Source organism: Pongo abelii, chromosome 12 (assembly GCF_028885655.2).
Source record: "Pongo abelii isolate AG06213 chromosome 12, NHGRI_mPonAbe1-v2.0_pri, whole genome shotgun sequence".
Classification (NCBI taxonomy): domain Eukaryota; kingdom Metazoa; phylum Chordata; class Mammalia; order Primates; family Hominidae; genus Pongo; species Pongo abelii.
In genome coordinates, this window is record NC_071997.2 from 38,208,403 (window position 1) to 38,233,435 (window position 25,033).

At 36.7% G+C, this 25,033-nt stretch overlaps 1 long non-coding RNA gene across 2 annotated transcripts in view; it reads right to left on the reverse strand.

The window, feature by feature from the left end:
* Positions 1 to 351: 351 nt before the first annotated feature.
* LOC112132093 (uncharacterized) overlaps positions 352 to 25,033 on the reverse strand; it is a 117,179-nt gene continuing 92,497 nt past the window's right edge. The window contains exons 5-6 of one of the 2 annotated variants that reach the window (XR_008522269.1): positions 22,447 to 22,527; positions 352 to 544 (exon numbers count right to left, since the gene is read on the reverse strand). This is a non-coding gene — a long non-coding RNA (uncharacterized LOC112132093). The remainder of the gene's footprint in view (positions 545 to 22,446; positions 22,528 to 25,033) is intronic. The other variant, XR_010136253.1, reaches the window with a different exon arrangement.

Below are 25,033 nucleotides of genomic sequence, written 5' to 3' on the forward strand. Positions count from 1 at the left end.
ATAGGGAGAATAAAGCAGTGAGGAGAAAGAAAAGGCCCTATGTCTTGAGTCCATTGCTCCAGTTTTCTAACTGTGAGCCTCTTAGTAATGTCAGTGCTCTCATCATAAAATCCCAAGGATTCTTCAAAGATTTCGTGAAGAAATACACAGCTCCTGGTCATATTTTGGCTGTTTCTCAAGAAAGCCAGAACTCTTCTCTTGAACCCCTTGGTTATCTCAAGGACTTGCCCAATAGAAATGGAAAAAAAAAAAAACCACCACATGAAGACAAATTTACACACGCTGTCTCCCTTCCTTATGTAGCACCAACACTATTATTACTGGATAAAAATTAAATACTGATAATTTGGGACCTGGACTCAATTTTATTATTTATTCAAGATTCAATTAGACATTAGGTCATGTCTGCTCCTCCTGCTGCATGCTGGGGTTTTGCTTTGAAGGGAAGGCAAAAGAAGGGACGGGGCATGATAGAAGACAATATGCATATGCAGAACTGTTTTCAGCACCATGGACAGTTGTCCTTAGACTAGTTGTCCAGTACCTGTGAGAAAAACATTTGCAAAAAATATCACCTGTCAATTCCTTTAAAGTGATTCTTAAAAATCATTTTGATCTTTACTACTCTAATTTTTATATGGATCCCTTTGGTAGTCAAAATTATATCAGTAGCATGAGAAACTTTAGTGCCAAGTTAGCAAATGATTTTAGCTTCTTTAATAGAAATTTTTTGAGTGCAGCATTATTTCTTTTCAATAAAATTTAATTGCATCTATGACCTCACTAGTAATATAACTTGCTTTATATAAATAAATGTTTACATCTACTCCATATACATCTACTTAATTTTTATAATTAGTGTAACACTAAGGAAACATCAGGAACTTTGCATGCTGTGGCCCACCAACTCACATTAACAGTTTAAATTCTAATGTTCAACAGCAGAGTAGGGCGACATGGATAGCAACAATACATTGTATATTTCAAAACAGCTAGGAGACAGGATTTGAAATGTTCCCAAAACATGGAGATGATACGTATTCAAGGTGATGGATACTTCAAATATCCTGACTTGATCATTACATATTCTATGTATGTAACAATTACTCTTATGTACCTGATAAATATATAAAATAATATGTATCAATAGGCTTATATGTTAAAAACTAGAGGTTCTAGAGTATCACCCTGGACTAACCTGGACCATAATTTTGAAACTGACTCCTGGGCCAACCAGGCTTTTGGAAGCAGCAAAGGAGCTTCTTAAAATCACCAGTCTCCCCAATTATTTGTTCTAGTTTCTAGTTGATTTTAATTCTTTTCATGGCTATTAGTTACATATTGTTATATGTTGAGCTAAAAGAAAAGAGATGTTAAACAAAGAACAATAAAACAAGGAAAAAAGTCTGGTTTTAACCTCAGAAATGATATTAACTAGCAAGGTGATCTTGGCAAGTCATTTAACTCTTTGGACCTCGATCTCTTGAAATAGAGTGCTTTAGATTAAATTTCTACATTCCATTCCAGCTGAAAATAGGTATATTTGTGTATATTTTTAGTAGCCAAATTAACAACCTAAAATTAATCACATTCAGGATTTTAAACCATTCTACCATCAACTGGAATTCAGCAGCATTTCAGTTTTCTGTAGCTAGTTTAACGTTTAAGGTTTAATGTCAATTATCATCATGACAATTTTCAATTCAGATAGTTCTATTACATATAATGAAAACCTTAAACCCAGTTAATAGCTTCTATAAACAGAAAGGAAAGAAAGAATTGTTTTGTGTTATACTTAAGAATAAAAGCTAGGGGGAGAGCAAGATGGCCAACTAGATACAGCCAGATGGAAGAGCTGCCACTGAGGGACTGAGATAACTGGCATACTCCTAGCATCATCCTGATACCAAAACCTGGCAGAAACACAAAAACAACAAAAAGAAAATTTCAAGCCGATATCCTTGATGTACATAGATACAAAAATCCTCCACAAAATACTGGCAAACCAAATCCAGTAGCACATCAAAAAGCTAATCCACCATGATAAAGTAGGGTTTATCACCAGGATGCAAGGTTGGTTCCATATACACAAATCAATAAATGTGATTCATCACATAAACAGAACTAAAGAAAAAAAACACATGATTATCTCAACATGCAGAAAAGCCTTTTGATAAAACTCAATATCACTTCATGTTAAAAATTCTTAATAAATTAGACATTGAAGGAACATACTTCAAAAAAATAATCCATCTATGATAACCCACAGCCAACATCATACTGAACGGGCAAAAGCTGGAAGAATTCCCCTTGAACACAAGACAGGGATCCCCTCTCTCACCACTCCTATTCAACATAGTGTTGCAAGTCCTGGCCAAAGCAATTAAGCAAGAGAAAGAAGGGAAACCAAATAGGAAGAGAGGCAGTCAAACTGTCTCTGTTTGCAAACAACATAATTCTACATAGTCTCACCACAAAAGCTCCTTAAGCTGAGAAACAACTTTAACAAAGTCCCAGGATACAAAATCAATGTGCAAACATTACTAGCACACTTAAACACCAATGAAAGTCAAGCCAAGAGCAAAATCAGGAATGCAATCACATTCAAAATTGCCACAAAATAATAAAATACGTTGGAATACATCTAACCAGGCAGGTGAAATATCTCTACAAGGAGAACTACAAAACACTATCCAAAGAAATAAGAGATGACAGAAACAAATGGAAAAACATTCCATGCCCAGGAATAGTAAGAATCAATATTGTTAAATGGCCATACTGCCCAAACAATTTATAGATTGAATGCTATTCTTCTTAAACTATCAACAGCATTCTTTACAGAACTAGAAAAAACTATTTTAAAATTCATATGCAACCAAAAAAAAAAAAAAGCCCGAATAGCCAGGGCAATCCTAAACAAAAATAACAAAGCTAGAGGCATCAGGCCCGGCGTGGTGGCTCACGCCAGTAATCCCAGCACTTTGGAAGGCCGAGATGGGCGGATCAAGAGGTCAGGAGATTGAGACCATCCTGGCTAACACCGTGAAACCCCGTCTCTACTAAAAATACAAAAAAATTAGCCAGGCGCGGTGGTGGGCGCCTGTAGTCCCAGCTGCTTGGGAGGCTGAGGTAGGAGAATGGCATGAACCCGGGAGGCAGAGCTTGCAGTGAGCAGAGATCATGCCACTGCACTCCAGCCTGGGTGACGGAGCGAGACTTCGCCAAAAAAAAAAAAAAAAGCTGGAGGCATCATGCTACCAGAGTTCAAACTGTACTGCAGGGATATAGTAACCAAAATAGCATGGTACTGGTACAAAAACAGACACATAGACCAATGGAACAGAATAGAGAACTCATAAGTAAGACTGATATCTATAACTATTTGATCTTCTACAAACCTGACACATACAAGCAATGGGGAAAGGACTCTCTATTCAATAAATGGTGCTAGGGTAACTGGCTAGCCACATGCAGAAGATTGAAACTATACCCTTTCCTTTCACCATATACAAAAATTAACTCAAGGTGAATTAAACACTTAAAATGTAAAACCAAAGTTAAAAAAAATCTCCGGAATACAACCTAAGCAATACCATTCTGGACACAGGAACTGGCAAAGATTTCGTGATGAATACATGAAAAGCAATTGCAACAAAAGCAAAAATTGATAAATAGGATCTAATTATACTAAAGTGCTTCTGCATAGCAAAATAAACTATCAACAGAGTGAACAGACAACCTACTGAGTAGGGGCGGAATTTTTTTTTTTTTTTTTGCAAACCATGCATCTGACAAAAGCCTAATATCCAGCATCCATAAAGAACTTAGACAAGTTTACAAGAAAAAAAAAACCCATTAAAAAGTGGGCAAAGGGCATGAACAGACACTTTCCAAAGAAGACATACATGCAGCCAACAAGCATATAAAAGAAAATTCTGTATGCTGTGAAATTATTCTCCAAAGTGAAGGAAAAATAGAATCTTTCTTGACAAACAAAAATTGAGGGAATTTATTGTCAGTAGACCTGCCTTGCAAATAATGTTAAAAGACATTCTTTAGAGAGAAGAAATGTGAAATAGGTCAGAAATTCTGATATAGATAAAGGAAGAACATTATAGAAGGAATAAGTGAAGGTAAAATAAAAAGTCATTTTTTCTTATTCTTAATTGATATAACATAAAACATTATGACCAAAAGATAATAGCAACAACGTATTTGATAGTTATACCTTATGTATAAGTGAAATGAATGACAGCAATGACACAAGACATGGGAGGAAAAAATTAAGAATAGCTTGTTATCATATGTTACTTAAATTATCTGTGAAGCAGTATACTGTTATGTCAAAGTGGACCTGGATTAGTTGTTGTATATTACAAACTCTACAGCAACCACTCAAAAAAATAAAAAGAGAAGCATAATTGGTGTTCTAAGAAAGGAGATAAAATGAAATCATATAAAATCATATAAAATGAATTAAATGTTCAATTAAAATCACATATGACAGGAAAAGAGCAGAAGACAACAAGAACAATAAATAGAAAACAGTAACAAATATTGTAGATATTAATCCAATTATATCAATAATCACTTTAAAATTCAACCGTGTAAATACAGTAATTAAAAGGCAGAGATTGTTAGAGTGGATTTAAAAATGACTCAATTATCAATTGTCTATAAGAAATTTACTTCAAATATAAAGACACATGTATATTAAATGTAAAGAGATGGAGAATGACTCCAAGCATATCACATTGTGGAAAAGGGGAAATTACACAGACGGTAAAAAGACCAGTGGTTGCCAGAGGTTAGGGAAGGAGAGAAAAGAATAGGCAGAGCACAAAAGATTTTTAGGGCAGTGGAACTACCCTGTATGATACTATGCAGGTGAATATATCTCATTCTACTTTTGTCACAAGCCAAAGAATGTGCAAAACAGGGAGCACATCTTAAGCTAAACTATGGACTTCGAGTGATAATGATGTGTCAATACAGATTCAGCAATTGGAACAAGTGTAGTACTTTGGTGCAGAGATACTGATAGTGGGGGATGCATGGGTGTGTCAGGGAAAGGGGCATTGAAATATCTCTGTACTCTCTGCTCTATTTTGCTGTGAATCTAAAACTACTCTAAAAGCTAAAGAATATTTTTAAATTAAAAAAAAATCTGCCAAAAATATTTGACAGACCAGATACAATTAGTTAGATAATCTGCCAAGATAAAAATATCAATTATGTTTTTACAAAGGTATTCATTTTCCTCTAAATATCTCTCCCTTGGGATCCATTTAGGTCTTTAAGGCTATTGCCCAAAGCCAGAGGGAAAGAGGTGATTGGCTTGGCATTTTAACTCTGCTCTTGTTTTCTCAAATAGATATCAAATATAGCAACTGATAAGACATTTGTGGATAGATGTTATGCCACCTATTCCTTATGAATGCCTAGTAAAAGACTTTGCTATGTCATAGGTTGCTTTGCAAACAAGTTCTTTCTGCAGCTCCTACATCCAGCTGACAAAGGTCTTTCATAGTCGGGGATGGGAGCATCAAAGCTGACTCTATGGAATTCAGAAGATGAGTCTGCATGGGGTAAAGAGTGTCTGAACCTACACAGAGTAGGGCCTCAACAAGTTCTGTGGAATTACAAAATGCTACCCTACCTGAAAATATAATTTGATATGCAAATAAATAAGTTTACAAATTCTACTGAGAATCTTGATGAGCAATAAAAGGAACTGTTAATGCTGGTGGGAAAATCCTGGGTGCCTACACCATTTCCTAATGAAACTTGGAGATTTGACCATTCTGTCCATTTCGATCCCTGTTTGAGTGGTGTATAAGTTTTACCCCATATTCAGTTCTACCAAAATTAATTGTGAGCCATCTTGTTGCTACATTGTGTTTATCCAATTTGTGAATAAGTAAAAGGGAGTAATATGACCAAAAACATCAAGATACAGACCCAAAATGGAAACATTTAAAATGTTAAAATAGTACCTTACATCTACTCCACATTTCTACCTTATACAATTACCATGTTGATAGGTTAACTTTTATAAACCGTTAGAATCCTTCTAAGATGGCTGTTAGAATTTTATTTTCACTGTTACTTAATTCATGCTGAAAATGTCCTTACGTAGATTAATACACTAAATCCTGACATTAAGAACTCTGAAGTAGAGCAACAGCATATCTATGCAAAGATTTCTAATTTTATATTATCTTTGTTCCACATGCTTACTGTTACTTTACTTAGAATAGCCACATTTCTTCATCAGCGTCATTGTCCATAGGTTTCCAAATTAAATGCAATTACTTAAAAGGAATCAATAACACAGCTAAGACAGCTCAGACCCTGGGTGGTTCCTAAAATAAGTCTCGATGTTTTTTACCAGAACAATGTCTAGTCAAGTTTGAAGAATATTTTAAGAGGCCCTAAATCAGATTAACTGCTGGCTTTCAGGTCTTGATATCTCGGAATGCTGCCAGATAGCAATCTCTGCGATTGAGTCATTTTACATTAGGAGAGCTTGTTCTGATGATGCCCAAATGACTCATGGCTTCTAATTCTCTTAAAGAGAGCCATGAGACCTGCAATGTTAATTACATTATGGGACCGAGTGGAGGAGGACCATTTCTTTAATGGAAATGGATCCAAATTATGCATCTCAAGCTCCTGTGTGCAGAGTATTTTGCAGTACAGGTTTGTTCTAACAAGGAAGGCATTTTAGTCTCATGGCACCAGAGTTGTTACAGTTTCTACTTTGCAAATATATCTTTAATGAATGAAATACTAATTAGTATGACCAGAGTAATTAGAACCTGTGTAATTTGGCCTCCTCTAGCCTAGGATGCCAGGAAACAACTGTATTGGGCAGCAGCTCCTGGGTGCTTGCATGGTGTACTGAGTGCAGAATTCATTCTGAAAGGACAGTTTTATAGGAAATAGCCATTTACCCTGAGTATGAATGATAGGTCTGGTACCCAGCTTGCTCCAGACAATATTTGTTTGATGGAAGGAGATTTTGTTATGCCTTAACCGTAAAGACACGACCTACATTAATCAAGAACTGTTTGAATTTTGTGTTTTTAAAAGAATGAATCAAAGGAGTTTTATTTCGTGAGCTTTGTCTGGAAATACTGAGCTTTATCCACAAGAAAATCTCTTCGACCTCTCATTTTATACATCTACTTTGGTGGTTCACACTGAAACAAAGGAATCAAATTATATCAATTCAAAATCCATATTCCTTAGCTGCTGTGTAGGTCGTACAGATATTGAGTATTTTCCACTTACCCAGAGCATACCTGGATTATGGGTGATCAAATGCTTTGAGAGGGTTTTAGCTTTGTAAAGGCTATATAGAATGTATTAAGTTTAGTTCTGTTAAATAATGAGAACAACCTTATCCGCCACTCTGAGTTTTAGGAGCAACTTGAGACAGAAGACAAAATGAAAAGCTACTAATTCATTAATTTGCAACCTTATAAGTCAAAAGACTACCTTTCCCTAGATACAAAGTTGTAAAACCAATCGGAGGAGCTGGGACTAGCTGACCTTATAGCTGGGAAGAAAAGGCCCCAACATGTCTGACCCTCTAAGTAACACAGACAAAGGGAGGATCCTACAGAGACAGTTTTCCTGAAGACCAGGAGAGATCAGCTACTCAGGGACAGAATAGCCATGCCACCAAGACACATAGATAAAGGAGAGAAGCCGAGAGAAGCCTCTCTTGAGTCTGCTGTCTCAGATTCCACTTTGGGAGGCTTGTATTTGTTTTGTTTCATATAATTTAAACTACACAAATAGTTCAAGAAAACATTCAAATAATAGAGTTAAAATGAAAATTCTCCTTCATTGTCCTCTCTCATATTCCAGGAATCTCCCCAGAGATGACTATTGACTATTATATGGTAAACAATAATTAAGTTCATTTCTTTTTTATGTTTTGCTGACTTTCAGTTATATACACATTTTGTTGTTATGAAAGCATATTTGTAAATGTAGATTATATATGGGTGTCTATATATGCATTATAAATATATACATACACATAAATATGTTTATTAGTTTGCTTTATTTTAACTGTTCAAATATATGGTACATGGATCTCCACTTGTACTCCTGCCCTACAAAAGGGTTGGGCCTGCCTAGTCATTTCTGACACTAGATTTTGTTTTATTTTGTATATTTATATTTGTATCTCACCTATGTTCAAAAATTTCAGAGGTAATTTACAAAAAAAAAAACCATATTCATATAGATACAGTGTAGCCAAAGCTGAAGCTATCAGAAATTATATATAGTCTGTTTGCCAAAAATATTCACAGTGAAATATTATAATATAAAAGTATATTAAAATATAAAAAGTTCTAGAAAGTCAAAGAAAACAATTTAAGTAAGTTAACAACTTTTAACTTTGTTGCAGCGCTTGCTGTTACACTGAGCCCAAACAGAAGCAGTAATGAGTTTCTTCTTAATGGAAAGTGGGAAACACAAATTCCTTAGGCAAAATTCTAAAATGATTTTCTCATGTGGAAGTCTACAGTAGCATTTTTATAGCAAATGTAATAGTGAATTACGTATGACTTTTATTTTTGGTGTAGTCTTACAATAAGAGTTGAAATAAATTAAAATGCAGGTTATGAAAATGATTCTGCTATCCAGGCAGTGACCTGGTTATTTAATGTGTCTTAGAGAAGGCCAAGAGTTTGCCATCACCCATAAATTTGATGGTAGTTTTCTAAATCTCTGATGAATAGGGCAGGCCATAACCAGGTAACTATTGTTTTTGACTGTTCTTGACTGAGCGCAAGCAGATGAAAAACTAGAAATGGCTCAGTGCCTGGTAGATTTCATTTCCGCAGACCTGAATAGGACCAGTTCCTCTTGGCATAAAGGGATATTGGGTGATGCTGTTATTGAATGCTCTTAGCCATTCTGGAAATGTTACTGGCTGGTCTGGAAGTCAGTGTTCCACCAATTTTGCTGTCCTTGCCTTCCTTCTGTAATTTCCCCTAAAGCCCTTGGTCCAAATCTGAGAACAGAATACTTTTGTATTAAATTTACCTTAATTAAACCAATGTATAGACTAAGATAAAAGAGCACCTATTGCCAGCAAATCCATTTAGAGATTTAAAAATATTTACCTCTTAGTATGGCAGGCTCTGCATATTTAGTCAGAATGATAAAATTTTCTCAAAGACTTACAATCAGGGTCAGCTACAGTAGTTTCCATCTTGGGAAATATAATTTAAAATTATTATAAAGGAAGAAATATAATAAATTCATTATTTCATTCCTGCCCCTTCAAAAACAAAAAAACAAAAATCAAAAACCCTTTTTCCAGACTTGGGCTCATCACATAGGCCCCATGTTAATCCCCACATTAGACCTTCTGACAAGGTACTCCATCCTCTCTCAGCAGGGTCTATGTGTGCGGCACACTTTGAAATCTTTGATTGAAGTGTTGCCTCTTTATAATTTCATTTTTCATGGATAACAAATATGAGAATTCATTTGGGGATTAAAATAGAACATCTTGATGCTAGACTTGACGTTATCATTGTCGAGCTGTCAAAAGAAAAACTGATGAGATGGCAGATCATCTTGTTAAAAGAGCCTCAATTCAGTGGTTTGGAACTTACAAGCAATTTAGCCACACTGTCTGCAAGCCCATCTAATAGTGGGGCATCATTTGAAACAATACATACATGTTAAATATGGGTTTTATTGATGAAACAAAGACCATGAGCTCATTAACTATGGACAGGTTTGGGGTCTCACACAAGTAAGATCACTTTTAATATCAAGTTTGTAAAGATTTAAGAATGCTATTGGGCAAGACTCTTTATTCCACAATGTAAGGAATGTAAGGATCTTGCATAGGTTGTACTTTGCCATTGAAAATAAATATTTGATGTACAACCAGGTACTTCATTATTTCAAATCTATAGTCATCTTAAATACCCTTTAACTCAAAATTTTTACCTTTGACAGTTGTTATAATAAAGTCAATTAAAGATTTCAAAAGACATTATATGCGTGGGCCACCTTCTCTTTTCATATGCAACAAGAAGTAAAATGGGAACCCTCTTTCAAACCAGCAACTGCTCACAATTAATAGTGGTATGAGTAGGTATTTGTACTTCCACTGAGCATATGTGTATAAATGTTCATTTATTCATCTCACCAACAGTTATTGGGTGCAATTTTCTTCTGTGGATGTAAGCAAAGTTCATTAGGCTGATGGAGGGCAACTAATTTTTGCATTAGGTCACACTTAGCTCCCAGATCCCTCACCTCTCTCCTTTCTACTTCTCTGCCTTCTGAACACACTCCATCTCCCAGCTCCTGGGTTTTTTTTTTACACTCTTCCATGTGGGAAAGGGGAGCATTTATAATTCTCAAGAAACTGTGATTTAAGGTTTTTAATCACTTTTTATGATATTGTACTTCTTTAAATACTATGGAAAAGGACCTCAAAAGAATAAAAAGTTTGATGGTAAAATTTCAGGTCATGAAATATTTCTCCTTGAACTAAAAATTGTCTGAATCTTTTCCAGTAATCCTTAAAATCACTTGTGCAAAAATCATTTGTCCTTTATTCTTTCAATATGGTCAATTTTGTTAACTTAACCATAAACCAATCTCACTATTTACATACACGGTGTTTGAAGAATCCCAACATCTTATTCTCCACTGAGCTTGGGATCAGTTAAGAGATATAATGAGTGTTGGACAGAATTTATTGTTGATCAAACACGGAACAGAAGATTTGTTTTAGATGTGCAGCTGCAATGGACCAAAATAAACATATGTCCCCAAACTACAGGCAAAGCAAGAAGGTAGACCAACCATTCTGCAGGCAGACAGACTCAGAGAGAAAAGAGGCAGCCAGGACAACATTCTCAGCTGCTTGTCCTAAATTCATCAAGGGAAAAAGTCATTCTGCCCACCAGGGAGAGTAAGTAGAGTGCACAGAGGGCAGGAGCTTAGTCTAGCTAATGAGATCAATGAGCAAAATGGAAGAAATGTTACATTTAATGAGCACTTACTGAGAGCCTGAAATACAGTTCCAAACTTTATCTTGAGTATCTTGCTCTATTTTTGTTAAAGTCCCATGAAATAGGTATTATCCTCTATTACACTTTAGGAAAGAGAATCTCAGAGATATGGTAACTTGCCCAAGTAGCAGAGCTAGGATTCAAATTCAGATTTCTCTTAATCAAAAGCTAGAATACTGCCTATCTCCATGCATTGCTTTCCAGTACCTTATCAAGAAAAAAAAAATTTCCTCCCTCAAGATGTGCTCATATTTTAAGTGGATAAAATATGTATGTATATTATTTTCAGTATTGACAGCTGTGGATTGTTTTCAAATCAAAAATCTTGAAATGAACTCTATCAGGAAAAGAAGAAGCAGAACATTTACATGGGCATTCAGTTCCCACTCGATCTGTTGGTGGTCATGCCTCTCAACATCTGCCTTCAATAGCAGCAGGAAGTAATCACCATAAGATCACTATGCTCTCAGTTGGCTGTATCAAATATCTACAATTGCTCTTTAGTTAGACAAAAGTTATCAAGAACAAATAGAAACATTACTGTTATGCCTCACTTCTAAATTAAATACATAGGTATTTTAGAAGACACTGAGTTATTTTAAATTATATATATATATATGAAGTGTACACCAGTGGGCCTCTCATCCTTAGGATCACAAAAATAAATCTCAAAATTCAGAGGTATAAAGCCTGGAAAAAAAATCAGTTTAGGCTTATTAAATGATATGCCTAAGTATTATAACCAGTTGATATCAATTATATTTCAAAATTAAAATTATGATTAATTGGGTAGTTCAAATTCACTCTAATTTTTTAAAATAATGTTTATTTGTCTTCAGTAACTCTTTGTGAGGCCCCGAGTCTCACAAATCTGCACTGTGGCATCTCAACTAAATCTGTTCTTATATCCTTCCACTGGGAAACACTTAATAGATAAATTGGTCTCTTTAAGAAAGAAAGGTTGATGGAAAGAGGTTCAAGAAAGTTGTAAAAGCTGATGAAATATCAAACAACACAATTTTTAAATTACTCTTCAAACATAGTGATGAATTGAACAGGGGATGAGACACTAACTAGACTAAGTAAGCTAGAAACGTGTACAACAGCAATCTGGCTGCTGGGGTGTCCCTAACTAACTTAAAGGAGAACAATATCAAAGATACAAGCCAACAGTCATGCTCAGTCTCATTTCTTTACTTTGGCCAGAAGTTAAAATTCTAGCCAAGATTAAAATGCTAGCCAAATAGCTATCACAAGATTACAGGCAACAGAAGATCAGATTCTGAGACCAAAAAGGCTTGGAATCAAAGCCTGATTTCACCTTGGATTTTCCAATTATAAAATTAGGAAATTAACAAGTACCTTCACTGGGCTGCTTGGACTTGCAGGAGTTCATATACATGTCAAGTACAATGCTGAGACACTGAAAATATTCCTTTCCCTTTCCTTTTCCTAAAGGCGCATATCTCATTTCATTCTTTTTTTTTTCCTTTTGAGATGGAGTCTCACTCTGTCACCCAGGTTGGAGTGCAGTGGCACGATCTCAGCTCACTGCAAGCTCCACCTCTTGGGTTCAAGTGATTCTCTTCCCTCAGCCTCCCGAATAGCTGGGATAACAGGTGCCCGCCACTACACCCGATTAATTTTTGTATTTTTAGGAGAGATGAGGTTTCACCATGTTGGCCAGGCTGGTCTCGAACTCCTGACCTCAGGTGATTTGCCCACCTCGGCCTCTCAAAGTGCTGGGATTATAGGCATGAGCCACTGTGCCTGGCCTCATTTCATTCTAACAATAACTCTATTAAGTAGATACTCTAGTGATGCCTGGATGAGAAAACTGAGGCACAGAGATTTGTTCCAGTTCACAGAGAGAAGTTGTGCTGGAACTGGGAGTGCTGCCTCTACTCTGAGTGGGGGATATGACAACTTTTCTTACAACAAAAGGGCAAGCCAATACTTAGCACATCAGACATTGATAATAGTTGAGTTCATTAATTAACAAAGTATTCTTACCAAAGCATCTACATTTATTTAGCTTTTGAACTTTAAGCTTATATTTGTCACATAGAGAAGACAATGTGCCATATTTCCATAAAAAGGTAGCATCAGTTTAACGCTCCATCGACTAGATCTGTACTCTTTTCACGTTCTATTCTCTGTTGGTCTCCAGCACCCAGCAGAGTAACAAGACTGGCCTGATTGTCCAGGGGCTGGGGCCAGGGCTGGTTCTGGTGGGTTAAGATGGAGCATTCCTGGTCAAGGCAGAAGATGCCTATAGCCAAATGGATGGACAGAACTTAAGCCTGCAGGAGAAGGCTAAGGCTTTTGAGAGGGCACAGACAACCACCAAAGAAGAGTGAGTGGCTCTGGACCAAGAGCTGACAGCAAGGTAGAGATGAGGAAGGTGGAAGGTGGGCGCAAGAGGAGGGGGAGGGGCTGTAGGCTGCCCAGAGTGCTTTCCTTGAACACCAGCTGATCTTTGAGATGCAAATGTGCAAGCCTAATATTTCTTGATACATAATTGAGACATTTTGACTTAGGGTCAATTAATGCCATAATTGAGACATTTTGACTTAGGTTTCAGAATATCTGAAAGGTGGAAATTATTTGTGCTTAGAACTGGTCTCTCCAACTGACATGCAGAGTCCAACACGGAGCCAGCTCCCAACTGGCATCAAACCCAGAAGTAAAAAACCAGCCTCTGTCAATCTGATCTCCCAAGCCCAAATCTATGAAGTGTTTATAAGTGTGACCCCCTTCCAACCCCTTCAAAATGTATGTTTTCATGTCTAAGAGAAAAGATTTGATTAAAAACTAAGGAGCTGTGCGTGGTGGCTCATGCCTGTAATCCCAGCACTTTGGGAGGGTGAATAGCTTGAACCCAGGAGTTTGAGACCAGCCGTGGAAGCATGGTGAAAATAAAAAATGCAAAAAAAAAAAAAAAAAGCCAGGTGTGGTGGTGCAGGCCTGTAGACCCAGCTACTCAGGGGGCTGAGGCTAGAGGATTGCTTGAGACTGGGAGGCAAAGGGTGTAGTGAGCAGAGATTGAGGTGCTGTACTCCAGCCTCGGCAACAGAGGGAGAGTGTCTCAAAAAAAAAAAAAAAAAAAAAAAAAAAGAAAAAAGAAAAGAAAGAAAGAAAGAAAAAGAAAAAAGAAACTAAGGTACTAATGGTAATGTATTATGTTTATGCAGATATATAAACAATTTTATAAATAATTTTATATTAAGATCTCAAGGTCCTAATGCTCCCTCGTCTCTCCCTGCCTGGTGAGTACAGAAGACAATCACTCAAATAATGAATAGGAAGGCACATACCAGAAGGTCCCTGTGAATCTGTGGTGACCCATGGCCTCCATCAAGGATATCCTTTTCTAGGAGAGCTTGGCTTTCATCAAGTATGTAGTCAGTAAGAAAACCAAGAGTGTGTTATAAAACTCAAGCTGTCCTGGAAGGAGCTGAGATACTTTAAACAGTGTCTGGATCTGACAGATAATGTTGAACAATATACCCAAATATGCACAACTGGTGGATCTATGCTTTAAAGCCAGATTTCCAAAGTTTATCCTTCTAACTCTTGTGCTATACTGCATCTAGGCAAAATGCCCACCTTTGGGACTGTTTCAGAGTGTCTGTTGTTTTCAATTCCTTCAAACTAATAAGAACCAGCCTGAGCCCAGGTCCCTGTCAACCCCAGATGTTTCCCTTTCAGTCCCAAATCTGTTCCTGGAGGAGGTAAGCTCCTCAAATCTGGTTACATAGGAATGTGGAAGCCCAACCTGTATCTATTCTCAGTCTTTTTCATATTTATCAACAACATAAATTTTTTCTTAATATACTGCTGGGAGACCTACAGCAACTCAGCACTGAAGCAGTTAAGTTTATTATGTTACATCTAAGAGGAGTCCTGAAAACTTACTCTTGGCTTTTTCCCTTTTCTTTTTTCTTTAGTCAACCCCTGTAATCAATCACCAGTAGATCATTATACTGGCCACAAAGCAAACACATCACAGTTGCAGTTGCTATTTCCATTGACTGAACATAAAGCCTGTGAGGCGCAGCATCCGGTGGAGGGCCAGGGATTCAGCATGGCTTAGCATTGCAGGCACTCTTTCCTGTGGGCTCTAAGGAAAGCAAGCTGTCTTTCCTGGCACCTCTTATTTTGTCCTACAGGAACATTGCAGGGTTGAAAATTTAAAATAATCCAGCTAATGCAAAATATTTCCTCTGCCCCCCACTGAGCCTACTCTGAATTTGTGCCAAAATAGCTATTAGTGGTGATTGAAAGTATGAGATGGCCAAGATGACATTCTCTCAGGAACAAAGAGAGAAGCACCTTTCCACCCTGGGCTCATCAGCGCTAATGAAAGATCAGCAAAAAGCCCAGCCAGGAGTAGGATAAAGAACTAGGAGACAGACAGCTCAAGAGCATTTCTTCTGATTATTTCATCAGTTGCATGTGATATGAAAGAATCAAGCAGAGTATTGTTTTTTTCATGTTGCTTTTTTGATGAGGGGCCAGAGGAAAAAAAAGCAAAATTCGAATTTCATCTATTGCAAGTAGACGTCATCTTATTCTAAAGCAAAGTCAGTTAAAGCTATTGTCACCTACGCATGACAGATTCTAGATTATAAGTGGCAATCTCTGCTTAGAGCTATAGAACACAGGTAAGAATTGTGCCAAAATGGTGTTGCCTTGACTCATCCTAGGAGCATCTAGACTCCCTGCAGCCATGGAGTTATAACCTGAAGCAGGTAGAGAAAGATACAGCCAGTATTTCCTCCTCACTTTATTTAGGTCCTGAATCAGCCTTCAGATTGAGATCTTGGCTCATCTTCCTGGAAAAATCTACCTAATTCTGGGAAAAGGGTTAATATCAGGCCTGGAATGGACTGTCTTTTTATAGGAATGCCTGAAAACAAAGCTAAGAAAAATATGGAATGCGTGCCTGCCTTGTTTGTTGTGAACATTTTTTTTCCTGTAGGATGGCACCTGAGCTTGGGAAGCTGTGAGTTGGCAAGTGAGCACTGGGCCTATGCTATAGAATTGGATAAATATGGTGGAAATCCTAGCTTCGCTCTGTCAGCTTGACAAGCACACCTTGGCTCTCATTTTGCAGCAAGTACACTTGCTTCTTATGGGAGAGGGCATTTGAAATCCTGGTTACTTGGTAGCTATTGTGCTATGAGACAAGATGCAGTGTGGACAGTGTTTCATATTGTATGTTCCTGTAAGGCTCAGTATGTGCCGTATTAGATTAAAGCTGACTGGATCTTGTGAGTTTGGTTGCCAGTTAGGTTGAACCCTCCTTACTCACTGCAATGCTGGTGTCCAACTTTCCCTTGATCATGGCAGCCTCTGAGGGACCTAGGTGAGCTCTATTAATTCCATTTGTCATTTTAATTGTTTATACCTATATTGACTTAGAAATCCAAGACAAACTTGATATTCCAATTAGTGTTGAAATAGCTTTATTTTCCCATTTCAGCCAAAGGGAAAGGCAGCCAAAAAGGTTTAGGACTTTTATATTGAGTCAGATCCTCAGTAAAATGTTCTGTCAGATAATGTCACAAGGAACAGCCACATAAGACCCACTTTTTATTAATAGCAAGTTCTGAATATGTCATCTTGAACATTTTTACATTGTTACTAGATGCACTAATTCTGAGACTAATAAGACATTTCTTAAACCAAAATTAGCATGACTGATGTTCATGGAAGTTATGGATACCCCTGGCTAAGGGAAGTAGTCCTAACCTCAGAATATTTAGTAGCTTCTCCAAAGAGATGGAGCCCAAAGGTCCAGCTAAGATGTCACTTAGTATTATCTGACATTGGTACACCATGTTCTCATCCCATGGGCTTCATAAAACTACAGTAACCTTCAAAATGTGGCTTGAGCATATCAGCAATTATTCAAGAAAAATATCTAAGTGTTTTAACTATCTGTAGTATCAAAGAACAAAGGAACTTACTAAGAAATCACCACACACCTCAAATCCATTATCTGCCTATGTGTCGATGGGTGCAGGAGCCACTGCTGCTGCCAACAGAGAATAATGGCTTCCCTTTCTCTTTAATCTTCCAAATATCATTCAACTGCTTCTTACTAGTGAAAACATAGGCCAGAAATGTCAAAAGAATATGTAAAACACAGGTTTCAGGTTTCTAGCCATTAGGATACAAATTAGAGTTTAAAGGATTTGAGATGGTATTAAGTATCAATAGACAATATCTAGCATACTCAGAAGAAAAGACAAACCACAGCAGAAGGTGCGAAAAGGGTGCCAAGGAGTATTCACCTATACTATGTCACTGAAAAGTAAGAATCCAGAGAGAGCTGACAATTATAACATCAACAAGATGATCATAATTAGCATGGCAACTAGGTAAGCAAATAAAAGAAATATAATAATGTAAGACAGAAAAAAGGAAGGAAAGAAGGAGAGAGAGAGGGAGAAAGGTAAAAGAAGTTAGGAACTAAGAATTCATTCTGGAAGAAAACATTACCCATGGAATGGAATAACACCTACCAATGCTTTAAGATATAGCAGAATTTAAGAATGCAGATTCAAAATCTAGGTGATAAAACAAAAATATAGGAAGAAAAATTCAGAATGAAGAAAGCAAGTTGAAAATTAAAAGACAATTAGATATTTAATTATATTAAGGGGAAAAACAAGGACTAAATAAACTTGCTAAGAATCAAATTATTGGAATAAATTGATTAAATTATTGGATAAAAATAAAATTATTCCAATAATTTGATAATTCCCCTGAATTCCAATAAGAGTAAAAGGAGAAGAAACATTTAAAGAAATTAGATAAAATATGAAAGAGAAATGAAAGATTTTAGGTCTGGAGAATATAACAAATCTTGGTTTTTCAACTGTTCACTCATTTCCCCTCCCAAAACATGACACCAACAAGAAGGACAGATTAATCTACAGAAGGCTCATGCCTTCAGCATTCCTAGGAGAGTGAGAAAATGCAACTATGGTCATGTGGAAAGCACAACGTATAAATGATGAACTTGGATATTAACTGAAAATATTTTCATCTAAAGCATTGAAGGTGCAGCGTGGTTTCTTTTTGCTTCTTATATAGTAAAATATTACGAGAAAAAAAAATTGAGGGGAAAACTGTTAAGCTGCAAGGAAGCAGAAGTAGATAGATGGGCCATTTTTAGACATTCCAAATATCAAAAGTCCTTAAAATGAGGAAATTTACTCTCAGGAAAGCATGCCCTGGAGAGAAAGCCAAAGGTATGGCTAAACAGCTTGGTGTGTCAGAAGAATGAAAAGGTCAGGGTATTTAGACACAAAGAGGATTCTTTGAAGACATTGGCATGTTATTTATGGATCCTTTCAGCCATCTAAGCCAGAAGATAAAAGTAGAGATGGAATTATTCAGGTAAAATCTGTGAAGGAATCTCTTATCTAGTAGGGTGAATCCTGAGACGTACACAGGAGACCCACACTGTCAAATATGATACCAACAGAAACATTGGGAGCTCAAAATGAAAGGGACGTAAAGAGTATAACATGGAGGAAGAATGCTGGACAACCAAAATTCTACAGACTGGAAACAGATTGGTTAAACTATTCAGCAGCCAGAATATGCTAACCCTCATGAAATTAAAATGACTCCAAGGACAGAGCCATAAGCCCAAAGAGTGGAGTCATGAACCACAGAGGATTGCTTCCAGTCCTCCAAAGCCAGCATTGTTTACCCTGGCTGGATATTAGAATTGCTTGGGGCTGAGAATTCGTTATTTCTTTCCGTTTTCTATCTTTCTGAATAAAAATGTCTGTAATTGTTCTATTATGCCTATCTCACCATTGCATCATAGATGCATATAATTTGTTTTCTAGTTTTATAGGTCTGCAAATGCAGAGAAATTTTGCCCCAAGATGGATTACACACAGAGCCTCACCCATACCAAATGCAGATGATTTAAATGATGAGATTCAGGAGTTTTGAGTTAATGACACTTAAATGAAATTTTTATTTGATGGGTGATGGCATAATGGGTTCAGACTTTTGGGGGACCTTGAAATGGGGTGAATGCACTTTGCATATGGGACAGACGTGAATCTTTGGGAGTCAGAGGGCCAAGCTGGGATGAGCAAAATGATGGCTCTCTCCAATGATGACTGCCTCCTAATCCCCCAGATCCTGTGAATATGTCAATTTATACGGCAAAAAATGCTTTGCTGATACGATTAAATCAAAGACTTTGAGATAGGGAGATTTTCCTGGATTATCAAGGTCTGCCCAATACAGTCACAAAAGTATTTGTAAGGGAGTCAGGAGTGTTAAGATTCGGAAGGAGACTGACAAAGGAAGGAGAGGTCAGAATTCTGTGGGACCATGAGTCAAGGAATGCAGGCAGTCTCTACAAGTATAAAAAGCAAGAAAATGGCATCTTCCCTAGAGCTTTTAGAGAAATGCAGCCCTGCCAACACACTTTAGACTTTTGGACTCCAGAACTCTAAAATAATAAATTTCTGTTGCTTTAAGCCATTAAATTTATGGTAATTTGTCATGACAGAAATAGGAAACTAATGCAGATTTGAATCTTTAGCAGTTAGGGTTGAACAAGGAAAAAAAAAAAGAAACAGTAGGAGACATATATAAAGAGATTTATTGCAGGAAGTTGGCTTATACAATGGTAAGGGCTGAGTAGACAAGTCCATACCGCAGGCCATCAGGAAGGGCAGCTGAAACTCTCAGGCATGAGCCAAAGCTTCTGTCCACAGGAAGAACAACTATTCCTTCAGGGAAGCCTCAGCTCTGCTTGTAAGTCCTTTCCACTGATTGAATCAAGCCACTAAGATTATTTGGGAGTCTCACTTACTGAAAGTCAACTTTAGTCATATGTACAAAAAAAAAATACCTCTAGTGTAACACCTAGATTAGTTTTGACTGAATAACCAGGGACTGCAGCCTAGCCAAGCTGATGCATGAAACTGACCATCACTCCAATGCACCAAAATTAACATCATCCAAAAGTGGACAAATAGACATCATGTGACTCCAGACAAGAGACTCTGAAAATGACACAACCAACTATACAGTATTCATGGCAAAAAAGCAAAACCTGTATCTAATCCCAAGGATCTATCAAACTCAAAGTGAGAATATTATTTTTAAAAAATTATTTTTAAAAAAATCAATGTTTTAAAAGGTGAAAATAAAAAGGTATGGAAATGTTCCAGATAAAAGAAGGCCAAAGAGACATAACTAAATGCAGCCTCAGTTCCACACAAACCTATACTAGAGGGGGGAAAATGCTTATAAAGGGTAAAATTAGAATGTAAGTGGTAGATTAATTAAAATATGTAAATGTAAAATTTACTAGCATTGATAACTGTGCTATTTTTAAGTAAGATAATATGATTTTCTTAGGAAATATACCTCGAAGTACTTAGAGATTAAAGCCATGGGTAGGTAAATCATCCTCAAATGGTTCAAAAATAAATTTCTCTCTCTCTCTCTCTCTCCCTCTGTGTGTGTGTGTGTGTGAGTGTGTGTGCACAGAGAGAGACTGGGCTGGAGAGTTCTCAATGATTATTTACACAATAAGTGAAGTATCTCAAAAGGCATAACAACTGGTATTTTGGATGATGAAAACTTAGAAAAATCATGGTATTTAAAGGCATGAGGTAAAGACAAGAGATAAATATGTCATTCATAATTAACATAGATTTAAATTTTCTAGAATTTTTCTAATTAGCACTTTCAGATTCTTTGTGCTATATTTGGTGACCTCTGGGTCTTCCAAGAGTAATTATAACTACAATAATAATAACTAACATTCTAAAATCCACTAGTTTTGACAACATACAAATTGAGTTTGTTATAATCCAATTACGGTGCTACAATTTTGGTTTTATAAAGTATATAAAAATTTAAATGAAAATTCAATGTATGCTTATATGCATAAATTTGACAAATTCTAAGAAAGTCAAATTTCTATCAAAAACTTGACTATTCAGATATTAAAATAACACAATTCTTTCTTTTATGGTGTAAATTATTCTTCCTATTTGATTGATTATTGCAAAATTCATATTTATACCTTACATTATAAATTCAATATATGGCACCTAAATTAGGGTAATGACATATTCATGGATAGGAGAACAACTTTCCCTGTGTGCAATGGTTGATTAATAGTAGTTTCTAAAGAAGTATAAGCAGCGTGAGATAAAATAACAAAGCCTGGAGCAAGACAAAAGCAGTATCATCTACCACTATGTTTTCAATTCTACGCCATAGTTTGTTTTTGTCAAACTCAAGCAAGTAGATTTCAACAGTACTGGAGAAAGTCACACTGTCCACTCCACTCAAAACTTTCTTTGCCATAATTATATGTGCATATTTTTATGTCCAACCCCTCAGATTCTCATAGATGTGGACTGTAGTTAGACTCAGAAATGACTTCAGACTCTTCTTGTCATACGACAGGTATAAAAACATCTCTGTTTATCACTTGAGAGTGTTTTTAGAAATAAGAAAATAGTTCTGGCATGTTTTTTATGACCTATGATAGTCCATAATTTTTTCCCACTGTTTAGTCCTATAGCCCTGACTTTTTAATAAAAAGTACTGTGGCCATTGGCTCAAAAGCAAAAATGCATGTTCCAATCACTCCAAAATGTCAGATAAAATCTAATTTAATCACAAGGATATTGTATCACTTCCCTGTTGCTGCATAACAACTTATCACAAACTTAGTAGCTTACAACAACATCCGGGACACAAGCTCTAAGGTTTCCACTGCTGAACAGAACGAAGGGTCATGGTCCTAAGATAGGCCAGCTATTTCCTCAAACTCTTTCCACTTATACATCAGACAAATCACCCTGTTTTCAGTTCAGAAAAGGACTCAAGAATATTGCACAAGCTCAGACAAAGACAACTGCTCAAGACAGTATTGCTGGTATGTAGCAAAGAAGAATGTCAAACTTGCTTGTCTCACTTCGGTGCAGTGCTAGTTCCTTTGTGTGGACTATTTCTTTCTTTAGATGTGTGTTTATTTTCTTAATTGAATAAGAAAATGTCTAAGGCAATTCATTATGCAGCATGGAATTACCTAAAGCTTTACCATTAAGGTTACACCATTCATTGGGTTTAAATGAAGAAGAGTTGTCAGATACATCCTAAAATCCATCAGTTACCATGTATCCTGTTATTATTCATTCTCACACAGAGGGATATCTAAAATCCTCTCGGTAAGTAAGGATTTCAATATCTTTCATTGTATAAAATTTTAAATTTATAGCGGGACTAATATTGTACAAGGTGTCTGAACTCTGAGAACCAGATCCTTAAATCCAGATAAAGTACTTTGACATCACTAGAGGACACTTACCCAATGCACATTTTTTTCTTTTTTTTTTTTTTCCCTGAGTAGCAACATCTGCCCAACAAAAGATCATCTGACATATGAGACCTGTAGATGAATGAAAGTTAAACTATTTAGACCAGGTTTTAAAAATGTATGATGCATTGTCATAGTGTATATAAATTTATTCAAATTATTTTATGATATAGTCTCATAAAAACAGAATTAAAATTCTAATAAAGATCTTAATGAACAAGGAAGACAAACACATCATGCTGGATACCTAAATTGTAAAAAAAAAAAAATAGGCAAAACTTTAAAAAAATACTTTTTTATTAAGAAAAAATATCAGAATACAAAGTTTCAGGCAGGTAGCATTATTAGCCAGTAGAATCTTTTGCTGTAGGATTAAAGTTTTAAAAGTATATTTATTTGCATTTCATTTTTGTTATTGTATTGTTTAATGCCTGGAAAAAGTCAGGAGCACAATTGTTTGTTTGTCTGTTCAATGGAAAAGTTGAATATTCAGTTGACTCCAGATGGAAAGAGGAAAAAGTATAGATCTTTCGATTTTAGAAATCCTTTTCATATGTTTCAAAATACTAAATCCCAGTTCAGTGGAAGCTGTAATCTCCATGTTAAAACTTTTTTTCTAAAATTAAAAACAGATAAGGAAAAAAAATCAGGGTTTAAGCAACAGATTATATGGAACAGTGACTGGAACCTCCTCTGCAGCTCATTCTAATTAGCAATGGAGACGTGACTGGAGCCCAGGCACCGTACCATTGTCATCACAGCCACTGCGCACCACCTGCAAATGGGAAATACCAGCAATCTGGATGCATGCAGTTGTGCTTTTAGACTTCCCTCCAGTTGTGCTTTTAGACTTCCCTCCTGTTTTTACAGGACATTTCCATCTCTCTCCTCTCTTCCCCACCTCCACCACTTTATCCATTCTTCTCTTCAGCCCCCCACGCCTTCCCCACAGGACTATTAGGGTTTTGCTTGGGATCAGGCCCTGCAGAGACAGCCCAAGTGCTAAGTATGCACCCACTGACCCCAGCTTTGTCTGAGCACTCTCAAGGGCAGCTCATGGGGGTCAGGGAACTTCTTTGCATTCCAGCACTGCTCTTTGCCATTTGTATGACTTTACCCCTCCATTTACTCTTCTGAATACTGAAGAGATTTAACAGGAGCATCATGCAGGCACCTTCCATTTCTAACAGCTCTAGGTCCAATGCCTCTAAGAACAAAACTTGGAAGTGCAAAAGCATAAAGCTAATGGTGGTGTTCCCAGGGCCAGATGAATTCTAGGCCTTTGTTATTCCAGAGCAGAAGGAAAAACCCTGAAATAGAAGAAGAGACAGGAGACCTAAGCCACAATCTGGGATAACCATTCCAACAGTTCAGGGCGACTTGGAGAGGATGAAGCAAAAGACACGAGACAGAGCAGGCAATTAGGCAGTTTGGAAAGTCTAAGAGATTGGCTTTGAAAAAATAATTCTAGTGCAAAGGAGGAAACTAATGTGAGATGTTGCCAATTTAGATGAAGTGATACATGGAGTTTGAAGTGCCTTGCATTTGTTTATGCATCAAAGAAATGATACCATGTATTTAGTGCCCAGCATTGGTGATGGTCCAGGAACACAGGTGCTTTCATAATAATGCCTCCTCACTCTCTAAGGACTATAACAAAATGCTATGATTTCACAACACAGGGTCCTTTCCTGGCTGAAACATATGCAAATGCATCTGCATTAATATGAATACCAACTAACCAGAACAATGGCTAGAAAGGCATTTTCTACCTGTTCTGAGCCTCATACTTGACAATACTTAAGGGATGGAAAGGTGGAAATTATTTTTGCAGCATAGTCAGTTCTGATGGGGCTGTGTTGATTTGTGAGTCAGCCCAGCAGGCTATCCTACACAAAGAAAACCTCCTGCCTACCTTTCTGGCACTAGAAGCCTCCAGTAGGCACAATTGTGCTAGAATATAATCACTAATACTTGTGATTCCCTTATTATTTTCAGAACTACATAGAGACCACTTGAGTAAATGTTAAACAGAAGAAATTATTAGTGAGACTCGTTGGCATCTATAAATCCAATATAGGAAATTTTAATAATTTAAGCTGTTTTTTTTTTGCAAAACTGTCAGGTTGTGCTACATCAAGTTTAGAAGCCTTAATTCCCTTTCCAAAAGAAAAGAAATATATTTTTCCTGCAATCTACTTACTACAGTGAAGAAAAGAATAAAACTTCCCAATTCCCCACCTCCATTACCTATCATTCACTCTAGCAATTAGGAATAACACAAATGTTCAGTTATTTCTGTCAACCATTCCCACCTCTTGAGATGAGCTTGCACACAATTCTCTCCTAAATCAATTTACACTACATTACAGAGGTGTTTTCCTTGGCACTGTAAAATTCATGGTGGAAGTTTCCTAAATAGCATGTCTTTTCACAAATCCCTTTGGCCGCCTTTATCATAATAACCTTACTAAACCCAATAGGTGAAAAATAACCTCTACTAAATCTCCACATTAACATATGTGCATGCTGGTTAACCATATTGATGTATGGCTCATATGCAACACTTCAGAAGAAT